The 12,876-nt window shown below is 52.6% G+C and overlaps 1 long non-coding RNA gene across 1 annotated transcript; it reads right to left on the bottom strand.

Moving 5' to 3' along the window:
* Positions 1-5,218: 5,218 nt before the first annotated feature.
* On the bottom strand, positions 5,219-10,548 carry LOC131380949 (uncharacterized). Its single transcript, XR_009209273.1, has 3 exons — positions 10,448-10,548; positions 8,108-8,134; positions 5,219-5,400 (listed from the first exon to the last, which is right to left on the bottom strand). It is a non-coding gene; the product is annotated as an uncharacterized LOC131380949 (long non-coding RNA).
* Positions 10,549-12,876: the final 2,328 nt, after the last annotated feature.

Raw genomic sequence — 12,876 nt, 5'->3', positions numbered from 1 at the left:
ATGTGTATACATATACAGACACACATACATATCTTTATGCCAGTACTACACTATCTTTATTACAATAGGTTTACAATAAATTTTGAAATTAGGAAGTGTGAATTCTCCTACTCTTTTCTTCTTTTTCAAAATTGTTTTGGCTATTCTGGGTTTTTTGCATTTTCATGTACATTATAGAATTAGCTTGTCAGTTTCTGCAAAAATCCCTGCTGAGATTTTGATAATGATCGCAATGTATCTACAGATCACTTTGAGGAGAACTGCCATCATAACCATATTGAGTCTTCCAATCCATGAACATGGAATATCTCCTCACTTATTTAAATCTTTAGTTTGTCTCAGGGATGTTTTACAGTGTTTGGTGGACAAGTATGGTGCTTCTATGTTTTATGTTAATTTATTCCTAAGTGTTTTATTCTTTTGATGCCATTGTGAGTTAAATTGCTTTCTTATTTTATTTTTGGCTTGTTAATTAATTTTCGGTTTTGGTTTCGTTTGTTTGAGATAGGGCCTCATTCTGTTGCCCAGAATGGAGTGCAGTGGCATGATCTTGGCTCACTGTAACCTCCACTTTCCCAGGCTCAGGCAATACTCCCACCTCAGCCTCCTGACTAGGTGGTACCACAGGCACCTGCCATCACACCTGGCTAATTTTTGTATTTTTTGTAGAGACAGGGTTTCACCATGTTGCCCAGCCTGGTCTCAAACTGCTGAGCTCAAGCAATTCCCTCGCCTCTGCCTCCAAAGTGCTGGGATTACAGGTGTGAGCCTCTTTGCCCAGCCTGATTTTTGTATATTGATCTATAACCCATGACCTTGCTACACCTGTTTACTACTTCCAGTAGTTTGTGCATATGTGTGCGTGTGTACATGTGTGGGTATTCTTTACGATTTTCTACATACAAAATCATGTTGTCTGCTAATTAAGGCAGTTTGGCTTCTTTCTTTCCAATCCTATTCATTTGCTTTTACTTGCCTGTTTGTACAGGCCAGAACTTCCAGTAGAATGCTGAATAGAGGTGGGGAGAGTGAATATCCTTGCCTTGTTACCAGTCTTAGGGATAAAGCACTCAGTCTTTTGCTGTGAAAAATGGTGTTAGTTAGAGGTTTTCAGTAAATCTTTTTTTTTTAAGTTGAGGAAGTTTCCTTCTATTACTAAGTTGGGAGTTTTTGTAATGAATGGGCATTCAATTTTGTCAAATGCATTTTCCTGCGTCTGTTGGGTTGACCATGTGGATTTGTTCTTTATTCTATATGATGTATTACATTAATTGATTTTCTCGCATTCTTGGGATAAATCCCAATTGGTCGTGATGTATAATTCTTTTACATGTTGTTGGATTGCGTTTGCTAGCATTTTGTGGAGGATTTTTGCATCTATAGTCATAAGAGATATTCTTTAGTTTTATTTTCTTGTAGTAGCCTTATCTGGTTTTGGTATCAGGGTAACACTGACTTCATAGAATGAGTTGGTAAGTGATTCTTTCTCTACTATTTTCTGAAAGAGTCTGTGAAGTATTGGTTTTATTTCTTCATTAATGTTTGCCAGAATATACCAGTGAAGCTATCTGGGCCTAGACTTTTCTTTGTGGGAAGTTATAAAATTACTAATACAGTTTTGGGTTTTTTTTTTTTTTAACATGTTACAAGTCTATTTAGACCATCTCTTTCTTTCAGGAGTTTGAGACCAGCCTGGGCAACATGGCAAAACCCTGTCTCTACAAATAAAATACAAAAATTAGCCAGGCGTGGTGGCACATGCATGTAGTCCCAGCTATTCGGGAGGCTGAGGTGAGAGGATCGCTTGAGCCTGGGAGGTGGAGGTTGCAGTGAGCAGAGATCATGCCACTGCACTCCAGCCTGGGGGACAGAACGAGACCCTGTCTCAAAAAGAAAAGAAAAAATCCTAAAGCTTTTCCCATAACATTAAATACTCCTTAAAAGCCAGTTTTGTAAGTGCTTAACATTGCATCGTATTGAAGAATACAACTTAGCCGTTGCCCTATTGTTAAACATTTGGATCGTTTCCTAGCTCCTCATTATCATAAACAATGCCTACATGAGCATCTTTATCCCTAAATCTATATCTGATTATTTCATTAGACTGATGTCTTAAAAACCAGGTTTCCTGGGTGAAAGCATGGAAACACTAATTCCCTTTTGGAAGGACTTTACCACTCTGCGCTCCCACTGGCTGGTGTGAGGGCGTTTATTTCACTGCACTTGCTCAATGGATGTTTGAAATGGAAGTCTTGGCCCAGGTTTTCCGGGGCCCAGTGACAGTGGGGCCCCTGGCGGCTCCAGCAAGGCTGAGTCTGGGGACAAGCCCCTCAAGTTGCTTTCAGCTGGGAACAGGTGCAGTGAAGGTGAAAGATGCCCTTTCCCAGGCGGTCTCTGGGTCCTGGAGACCCCTGTGTGTCAGCCTTGTGCTCTACCAAGTTGAAGCCAATGGTGCCGGCCTCAGCCCCTGCTGGTGAAAACCTTGAGCTTGGTTCCTGGGCCCCTGGGAGCCACAAGGTTCCCACAGGGTCGGGGGACCTGTGTCACTCATTCCATTCAGCACATGCTGTCATGCACCACACTGCAACCGCCAGTGTGATCTTCCCAAAGCACAGATGAGGGTGGTTCACCCCATACCCCAGAGCTCTTCATTGTCTGCAAGGAACGAAGTTCAAGCTCTTTAGCTTGGTGTTCCACAACCTTCCATGACCTGCCTCCAACTTACCCTTCAAGCTTTGTTCATTCTTTCTTGTATTCAACAAATATGAGTAATTGCTACATGCAGTAACCAAACCAGACTCTCACTATAGAGGACATTTAGAAGCGTTTCTCCCTGTCCACAGCTCTACCTCACTATTCCCAGAACATCCTGACCCCAGTGGCCCTAAAGTTCTGTCTGCTCAGCAAGAGCCTTCTGGGGCTACTTCTCTAAGAGAAGCCTTTTCTGTCTCCCTGGCTATGGGCAGGGCCCACGGCACACAGTGGGTCGCCAGTAAATGTCTACGGACTATGCAATTTCATGGTGCTGGGCACCTCTGGAGTCAGGCCGGGCCTCTGGGCCAGCCCCAGCAATGCCATGGATCCCCTGAGTGCAGGGGAGCGTGGCAGGAGGGGTGCAGGTGCAGAAATCATAGCATGCCGGTGACAGAAGCCGCGATGGACATCAGCTCTGCGCTCCGCGCGGGCTATGGGACACCAGCTCTGCGCTCTGCGCGGGCTGTGGGCTGCTCTACAAGGCGCAGGCCTCGGACTAGATGAACAGTCCTCAGGCACCAGTGACCCGACAGTCCCCCTTCTGGAACTTTTTTTTTTTGAAACAGAGTCTCGCTCGGTCGCCCAGGCCGGAGTGCAGTGGCTTGATCTCGGCTGGCTGCAACCTCCGCCTCCCAGGTTCAAGCAATTCTCCTGCCTCAGCCTGCTGAGTAGCTGGGATTACAGGCACCCGCCACCACACCTGGCTGATTTTTTCTTTTTTTTTTTAAATAGAGACAGGATTTCACCATGTTGGCCAGGCTGGTCCGAACTCAACCTCAGGTGATCCACCCTCCTTAACCTCCCAAAGTGCTGGGATGACAAGTGTGAGCCACCGCGCCTGGCCCTTCTGGGACTTCTGTTACAAGGCCAAGTTCCTTGTCCTAACCCCAGAGATTCTCAGACAGGGGCCCGTGGCAGGGCTCAGAATCTGTATTTTCATGACTGCCCCATTCCTGGCTTCGGAATTACTAGAGCAGGTGATCCCTAACGGTCACACAGCCTCAGCTTCCTTGAGCTCTTGGATCTAAATGTGATAATTCAAACTGGAAGTTCTGTGAAAGGGTCTCATTCACGGAGTATTCCTTAAACTCCCCCAATGAAATCCACTCCTTAGAAATTCTGTCCATTTTTCTTCCTTTTAAAAAGGGGACCCACTGGGGGGCCATGAAGGTGACCTGTGTGTCCCTTGACAGGCTTGCCCAGGTACAGGCAAAGCTTGAGATGGAGAGGCCAGGCCAGTGGGACCGTGCACAGCCCTCTCCTGCATAGCTTCGTGGCTGTGTGTGGCAGCTGTTCTGCAGTGTCCTAGTGAGCCCAGGGGCCCGGCCCGGGAGTTTTGCTCACAAGCGGCCCCCTCTGGCCTCCCAGGAGGCCCACAGCCATAGGCACCCTGCAGGGGTGGGTGGCCAGGAGCCTCAGACCTGGAGTGGGCTGGGAGCAGGTGCTCTCCAAGGGAAGGGTCCACTTCAGAGGTCTAAGGGCCAATCAGCCACCTCACTGAATCTCGGTTTCCCCATTTGTTCCGTAAGAGGACTCCTGCTGGCCTGCCTCCCAGCGAGTGCTAATGGGAGGGACAGGGATGGCCCGTGCGCTCCAACCTGAGCCCCCTCCGTAAGGAGGAGCGAAGCCCGGGCCCAGCCCATTGTCCACCTCCAGGCAGGACAAGCAAGACAAACCCAGGCACCTCTCAGGCGGGGTCCAGACAGGAGGCCGCAGCCCCACAGGGCCCTCGTGAAAAGGCCCAAGGTGGAGTCCAGGCTGAGGTGCAGGTTTCCAGGAGCCGGTCAGGGAGCAGCTGCTGGAGGAACTCAGCGCTCCCGTCCTGGCGGCCCTTCCCTGTGTGACCCCCAGTCCCATCTCAACTGACTGTTGGAGACTCCAGGGGTGCCCCGTGAGCACTCCCTGTGTGACCCCCAGTCCCATCTCAACTGACTGCTGGAGACTCCAGGGGTCTCCTGAGAGCTATCCTGTGTGACCCCCAGTCCCATCTCAACTGACTGCTGGAGACTCCAGGGGTGCCCCGTGAGCACTCCTGTGTGACCCCCAGTCCCATCTCAACTGACTGCTGGAGACTCCAGGGGTGCCCCGTGAGCACTCCCTGTGTGACAGCCACCTGCAGCAACAGAGACTCTAGCAACCAACCTGGGACCCCGCTTTCTGGAAACACTTCCGAAAACCTACACTGGCCGGAAAGGGAGGTCAACATGGGCCCAGCCACCCCAGGACTCTGGCCATCTGAGCTAGAGATTGAGGCAAACTACAGATGAGGTTAGGGTCTGGGGAACCCGAACAGCATCTGGTCCAAAGCGTCCATTTTACAGACAAGCAAACCAAGGCCCAGAGTCCGGAGGCAAATCTGCTCAGCGTGGAGCCCCGGACTCAGGTTCCCCGGACTCGGGGAAATCATTTCTTCGGTGCTGTTGTCTGAGGCGGAGGAATTTTGCCTCGTGCTGGCTTCCCATTCCTTTTCGTCCCCTCTTAGACTGGCCCATGCCTGGGTCCTACCGGGTGTGTTCCTCAAGACGTGCCTGGGGGAGCTCCTCTCTCCAAGGAGGCTCTGGGGCGAGAGGCCATGAAGAGGTGGAGTCTCAGATCCTCAGCTCAGCCTCGACAAAACACGCACCGGGCGCCCCTGACCTCTGTCAGCTGAGGGAGGAAAAACAAACATTTATTTCACCACATCATTCACCTTGAAGCTTCTTGCTACCCCTTGGGCAGCAGAGCTCTGAGGTGGAAGTTGCTTTTGCTTTTTGTTTTTGCTTTTGTTTTTTTTTTGGAGACAGAGTCTCACTCTGTCGCCCATGCTGGAGTGCAGTGGTGTGATCTCGGCTCTCTGCAGCCTCTGCCCCCTGGGTTCAAGCGATTCTCCTGCCTCAGCCTCCCGAGTAGCTTGGATCACAGGCGTGCACCACTATGCCCAGCTAATTTTTGTATTTTTGGTAGAGACAGGGTTTCACCATGTTGCCCAGGCTGGTCTCAAAGTCCTGGCCTCATCCACCTGCCTTGGTCTCCCAAAGTGCTGGGATTACAGGCATGCACCACCGTGCCCGGCCCTGTGGTGAGAGTTTTTATCTCATTTTTACAAGCAGTTGGGAGAGCCTGTAAGGGAGGCCTGGGGTTTGAACCCTGGTCTTTGTCTCCAGGAGAGAGCTCTAGAAAGGGAAAAGAGAAATGCGAAATGGCAGCAGCATTCACGCTTGAAGGGTATCTCCAGCCATCGTGCGCGGGCTGCAGTGAACAGTCTCCCTGTGCTTCAGGAGCTCGTTGTTAGCTCTTAGCCACAGCTATTATGTGAAGGGCATGATAGTAGCCCCATTTGGCAGATGAAGAAACTGAGGCTCGGAGGGAGCACCTGTCCTAGGTGGGGTCACCTCGCTCATAAGGACGGAGGCCTGACGCCACCTCTTTCCACTGCCTTCCGCTGCCTCTGTTTGGAATTCTCTGGCAAGTTGTGTAAAGTGTAGACCTGCACCTGCCCTTCAGTTTTACATGCGGGGAAAATGAGGCTCTGAGGGGCGGCCACACAGCTGGTGTAGAGACTCCAACCAGCCCGTCAGCCTCCAAGCCCAGCAGCTTCTCTAGACCAGCCCCTTCCAATCACACGTTCTCTGTCCCTTGGTTCCCTGGCTCTTCCCAGACCCCCAGAGCCCTGGCCCTAACACCGGCCACCTCATAGTCCCCCTGCCACCGTGAGAACCAGCCCTCAGACAGAGGCAGCTGAGGCAGAGGACAGACAGGGGAGATGCTCACAAAAGCCAGCACGAAATGCAGCCATTTGGTACTTTCATCTTTTTGCAACTCCTGAAATAACACCTTTTAATTGCTTCATTTTCTGTATTCTTTCATTTTATTTAGACTAGTCTGGGGCTCTCCAGTCTGGTATATTAGAGAACTTCTTACTTTTTAATAATAATACTTAGTGTTTACGTAGCATGTTTCATGTTCAAAGTGCTTGACAGAGTTCACTAATTAATCCGAACGCTAAGGGCTGTCCTGGGCAGGTTTGCCCAAGTTCGAAGGCTCCTCATCGTGAGGGGTGGAATTCTTCCTGCTGCCTGACCCCTGGTTCCCTCTCTGGACCCCCAATTCTGTCTGCAGTTGAGACTCTAGGCTATCAATCACAGTTGACCTGTGTGCTGGCTCATGCCCAGGGCTGGGGGACATGGAGCAGGGGCAGACACGCTGCACCTCAAAGGGCCCTGGAACAGTGAGGAAAGAGACTGTAGTGCTAAGACACGTGTCTCGGTGGAGAGAAGCCTGGGGACAGCAGGAGCACAGGAGACAGTGACCCACTGGTCTTGCAGAGCTGTAGGAGGAGGGGATTTGAGGAGCAAAGAGGAGCTTTCCAGGCAGGCCGCCCAGGCAGGAAGGGCATCCCAGGCAGAGAGCGCAGCCCGTGCCCAGAGGTGGTGTTGAGAGGCAGACATTCAGGGCTTAAAGGAGGAGGGGGAGAGATGGCATGGAGGCCGGGCCAGGCTGCTGGGGCTGAGGCCTGCCGAGGAACCGGACCTTACGCCACGGACTGTGGCTGGAGGAGCCAAATGCTTCCCTGGGGCAAGAAGACACAGAAGCCAGGCTTGAAACGTGGTTCTGCACATTCAAGGTTCTTCTGTGGGCTGCGAGGGGCTGAACCGAGGACAGGCATGAAATGCAGAAGCCTGAACTAGGGCAGAGAGAAAGGAGGCCGAATCTGGGAGAGATTGGTGGGACGACAGGACTCAGAGGCCCGTCAGGTGTTGGGGGTGGAGGGGAGCCTGGCGGCGGGGTGGCCTGAGGGTCCTGGAGTGCAAGCACAAGTCCCTAAAGGGGGCTTGAAAAGGCGGTGCCTGTGGACCCCTCCTGGTGTAGCTGCAGGTGCGATGTGGGGCGTTCACTGAATGACGATACGTGGATTCATGGGTCAAGAGCTTGGGCAGGGTGTGGAGAGGTCTGGAAAGAGCCATACTTGGTGTCACTGTGTCCAGGTGGCATTTGATACCCCGAGAGTGCCTGGGTTCATCTCTGGGGACATCAATAATTAAGGGGGCGGTGGAGGCAAGGGGCTGACATGGGCTGCTGAGTGAGTTAGGCAGAGTGGGGCAAGGTCTGAGCAAGGTCCGCCAGATGGCTTGGTGCCACTGCCACTGAGGGAGAAGGCTGGGTAGCAGGAAGGGGAGGAAAGGCTGGTGGAGGAGAGGTCAGAGCTGGGGAGAAGCTTCGCATGATCGTGTCCACAGGCCCAGTGGAGGGAAGGAGGCTGGCTGCCGGGGCAGGTGCCTGAGGAGTCCAGCATGGGTGTCCACTTCCACCACGTGCTGGGGGTGGGAGGAGGCGGATCAGGGCAGGTGCACTGGGGGGAGCCGAGGGAACTCACCTGTGGCTGGAGCAGCCAAATCCTTCCCTGTGGCAAGAAGACACAGAAGCCAGAATCAGAGGCCCTGCCCCTGTCCCGGGTCCACCCAGTCCTCTTCCTGCAGAGCCAGGAGGAGCCCCGCGGCCATTGGGGTGGAGGGCAGGCCTGGGGTCTTGTGGAGGTTCTTGTCTACAGCTTGTAGGCCAGCTGTGCCCATGGAGGGTCCCAGTCTTCTTCCCACCACCTCCTGGGGGTGTCAAAGCCCCTAATGGTACAGCTGGGGCTCCCTGCCTGGTAGGTACCAGCCACCAGCAGCTGTTCCTTTGAGGGCAGGGTCTCAGCTGTTTTGTTGGGGGGCAAGCCCCACCGCCCACCCTCCCAGGCAGCCCTTCAGGTGGGGCAAAAATATAGCCTGTGCCTGTCCTAACTTCCAATTCCCCACCCAGACTCCAGCGAGAGAGTCGGAGACAGCCTGAAGTCCCGAGGGCCTCAAGTCCCACCTACCCACTGGCCCGGATGCAGCCCGTGCTGGCCATGCCCAACCTACAGCCTCCAGTCCTGGAAGACCAGGGGACCGCAGAGAAGTGGGAGGGTGGGCAGGAAAGCGGACGGGGGCCAGGCCTGTCCTGTGCAACTCAGCCCTCGCCCTGCAACATCTTCCACCTGGTAAAAGAGGGGCCTTGGAGATTCCCAGCTTCGGACCTCGGGCAGGGGAGGAGGGACCGGGAGGCACCCGCAGGAGAAGGGAGCCAAGGTGGGCAGGTGCTCCCTGGCGTCTCTGTGTGTTTGTCACAGACACAACAGAAGAGCTGGGAGGAAGGAAGGAGGCGTTGACTTGTTGGGGCTGGGGCTCTGCCAGGTCTGTGGGGACTCGGAGACAGAAACGTTGCTGCCCTGGAGGGAGGGAAGAGTCTGCACTCAGGGCTGTGACTAATGAGGTGCTCACCATACAGGCCTGGCTCCCTCCCGGGCTCGTGAGTCCCCGGGGCTGGGTAGGAGAGGAAAGTTAATTGAGCATCTAATAGCTAACAGGTCCCGTGCCAAATAATAATAATTAACTTTTATTGCGCTGTGCTTGGCACTCCTGAGCTCATCACAGGAACTATCTCATTTAAGGTTCACGGCAACCCTATGAGAGAAGTGCCACTCCACATTACAGCTGGGGAAACTGAGGCACACTGAAGTTAAGTGATATGGCCAAGGCTGCACCACCAGGATTGGAACCCAGCAGCTGAGCACCCTCATGCCAGCCCTGCACTTGTGGTGCTACTGTTCACGTGTGCTGATGGGGGCACGATGCACCCAAGATCCCCATAGTGGTTCCTAAACAGAGCGGCCAGAGCCCCCACCTAGGCCTAGCTGCACACTGGGCCCCGCCACATTCTCCCTAAACTTCACCTGTGTCCTCCACATCGGCCCAGGCCAGGGGAGACTGGGTGGCCAGAAAGAAGGCTTTCCATCCACACACACCAGTGTACATCTGCACGGGAGTTCAGCCCCCTCGAGGGGTTTTTATTTACAGTGATGAGCCTGCTGATTGTCGGGCCGGTATCAGAGAGACCCCTGGTCCCAGGGCTCCTCTAGTTACAGAATCTAGGAGGCTGGGCAGCGGCAGCTGTGCCCGCTGGTGCGGAAGCATGACCCTATTGTAACGACCAGTGCAGACGAGCTGGTACTCTCCAGTCACAGACTGGCTGGCTGCCCTTCCACTTCTGCCGCAGACTCTGTGCCCACTGCCTGGAGCCACGGGGTGGCCAGAAGTGGCTGGAAGCTGGGCCAGGGCCAAGGAACTGCCTGCGGCTCCCATGCAAACCAGCTGGAGTGGGGTGACAACTCCTGGGAGCACTGGCTTCTTCCTTGAGCTGCAGACCTGCCTCACTCCATCCTTCACTTCCTTCTTCAGGGCCTGGCTGGCTCTCTGGGCTCCTGGATGCACTTAAGAACTGAATATGGTGATTTCTTTTGCATGTTACAGGATGCTAATAGAGTGGCTTAATGCAGTAACCTAAATGGGTTTGTCAAACAAATCAGAATCCTGAGTTTTATCCCTGGAAAGTCCCCTAGCCATGATGCAATCCAGACTAACTTGGCCTGAACAGGTGGCTAGCCAGCCCTTGCTTGAATACCTCCCATGACGGCAACCTCACTACACATAAGGCAGACTCTTTCACTTCTCAACTGCTCTTGTGGAAAGTTTAAAATCTGCCCTTAGCAGTGTACCTAGAACAATCGTTAACCTTTTCTGCAGAACATTTCAAGTACTAGAAATCAGGACTCACGTGGCCGACTGGAGCAGCGGCTTCCACCTTGAGTGCTGCCCGCCCAGCCCTCCCAGCGCACAGTGCAGGACCAGCCTCCTACCCGTTCCATCCACTGAGTTGGATCAGGCCATTGGCTCCAGCTCACAGTTCTCCTGGGCTCTTGGCTCATTCACCGTTTCCTAAGAGCCCTTCCAGCCTCCTTTTAAGACGAGAAACATCTATTTTAGTTCATAGAGTTTGTCAAAGACCCCATGAAGGTGACCTCACCCTGTGAGACCTTTGCTGGTAGAGGGAGTGTGTATGGCCTGGGAGAGAGATTGCGTGGTTAGGACCCCAAGGGCCCAGGTGGTACCATCTACCAGCCATTGGTCAGGAACACAGCTAGGGGTGTCTGGCCAAGGACTCCCCACTTGCTAAGCTGTGTACCCTGGTCGGGGGCTGCATCTTCCCAGAGGTGTGCCTTCAAATTCACACAAAGCAACTGTAAGAGCTAGATCCGGCCTTGCTTGGGGGAGTCAAATGGTCTGTTTGAGCCTCAGTTTCCTTACCTGTAAAACAAGGATAATAACAGTGGAGGGACCAAGGAAGTGCTCAGAAATATTTGGGGTTTTTTTTGTTTGTTTTTCTTTTTTTAGATGGAGTCTCTCTTGGTTGCCCAGGCTGGAGTACAGTGGCACGATCTCAGCTCACTGCAACCTCTGCTTCCCAAATTCAAGCGATTCTCCTGCCTCAGCCTCCTGAATAGCTGGGATTACAAGCATGTGACACCACGCCCGGTTAAGTTTTGTATGTTTGGTAGAGATGAGGTTTCACCATGTTGGCCAGGCTGGTCCTGAATTCCTGACCTCAAGTGATCCTCCCACCTCAGCCTCCCAAAGTGCTGGGATTACACTCACGAGCCACCACGCCCGGCCAGAAGTGCTTAGAAATATTTGAATGAATGGATGAATGAATGAATGATGCCCATCTTACTGGGTTTTCATGAGACTTAACACTGCACCCATGAGCCCATAAGTACTCAACGAAGGATCACTTTCTCATTTTACCTCCTTCTCTTTCTTAGGTCAAAAGAAGCAACTCCTGCTGCATTTGCCCTTCCTCAGGCAGTGAGGCCCTGGGTCTGTCTTGAATCTCCTTCTGTTTCTACACCAGGCTCTGTGCCAGGAGCATCCTCTGCAGTCCCTCCCCCCAATCCCCCCTAGGTCCAAGGTGAAGACGAAGGGCAGGTGGCTGCTCCTGGAGGTCGGAGCGGCTGGTGGGCCTCTGGGCCTGGCCGGCTATCTTGGCCGTGGGCTGGGGGAGGAGCTGTGCTGTCTCCATGCCCCTCCCACAGCAGAGGCGATTCAAAGCCATGACAGAGGAGGAGAGTGAGTCTCCTGCCACCCAGCAGCTGTAGCAGGCCTGTTACATCACAGCCCACACACCCGGCTGCCTGTCACCCACCCAGACAACGCCCCGGCCCGGCCCGTGGTGCGCGGTGACTCATCGCTGCCGCCTCTTCCAAACAGCTGGCGGGCCCTGTCTTGCCACGGCCGGCTGGCACCTTGGGCTCCTGTTCTTAGCAGGATCATTGCAGGGAATGTGGTGTTCGCAGGCTCGCTGTCTCCCAAAGTGAGGTGGCCCAGGGTGCTCAGCATCCACGGGCTCCTATGACCAGCGCCAGGTGTCCAAGGTCAGCCTCAGACTGTCACTGGTTAAATTACACCTGCGGGCTGTGCAGTTAAACAGCTCTGCCACCTACTAGTGGAGACTGGACACATTTCCTAGCATCTGAGCTTCAGTTTTAGCTGCTGTAAAATGGGAATAATAATGACACCTACTTCTTGCAGTGTCTTAAGATAACGCTTATGAAGCCCTCAGTGCCACATGCTTGATGCTGAATAAGAAATTAATTTAAAAAAGTGCAATTGCTTTCATAATGTTTGACTGTTCCTTGTTTTTATTTGTTTATTTCTTATTTAGTAGAGACAGGGTCTCACTACATTGTCCTGGCTGATCTCGAACTCCCAGGTTCAAGTGATCCTCCTGCCTCAGCCTCCCAAAGTGCTGGGATTACAGGTGTGAGCCACCACACTCAGCCCTGTTCTTTTCATTTACTAGTGGTCAAAGCCACTGCCAATGCTCTTTTCAATGATACATGGCAGCATGGAGAAGAGAAAGAAACAGCATAATCTTTGAATTATAAACATACTAAATGAGTTGAGGATCACTGGCTGGGGGATTATTGGTGGGAAGGATGAAACAAAAGTGGCAAAGCGTGAAGGTTATTAAAGCTGGGTGGGAAGCATGGGCGTTCATTATACTATTTGCTCTTTGTTTGTGTTTACTGTTTTCTTTGTGTATGTTTGATATTTCCATAATAAAACAGTTAAAGAAAATCATGGTGTCTGCGAGGCAGATCGATTGACTCTGGACACTCTTTACTTGCTGGCCGAAGTGGGGCAGGTTTCACAGCAATCTTAATGAGGACTTATTCTCTGCCAGGCTGGGAAATCAAAACTGAGGGCGAGGGGGGCCCAGCCTTGCACA

Source organism: Hylobates moloch, unplaced genomic scaffold, assembly GCF_009828535.3.
Source record: "Hylobates moloch isolate HMO894 unplaced genomic scaffold, HMol_V3 SCAFFOLD_13, whole genome shotgun sequence".
Lineage (NCBI taxonomy): Eukaryota > Metazoa > Chordata > Mammalia > Primates > Hylobatidae > Hylobates > Hylobates moloch.
This window is presented reverse-complemented; position numbering and strand designations above follow the sequence as displayed.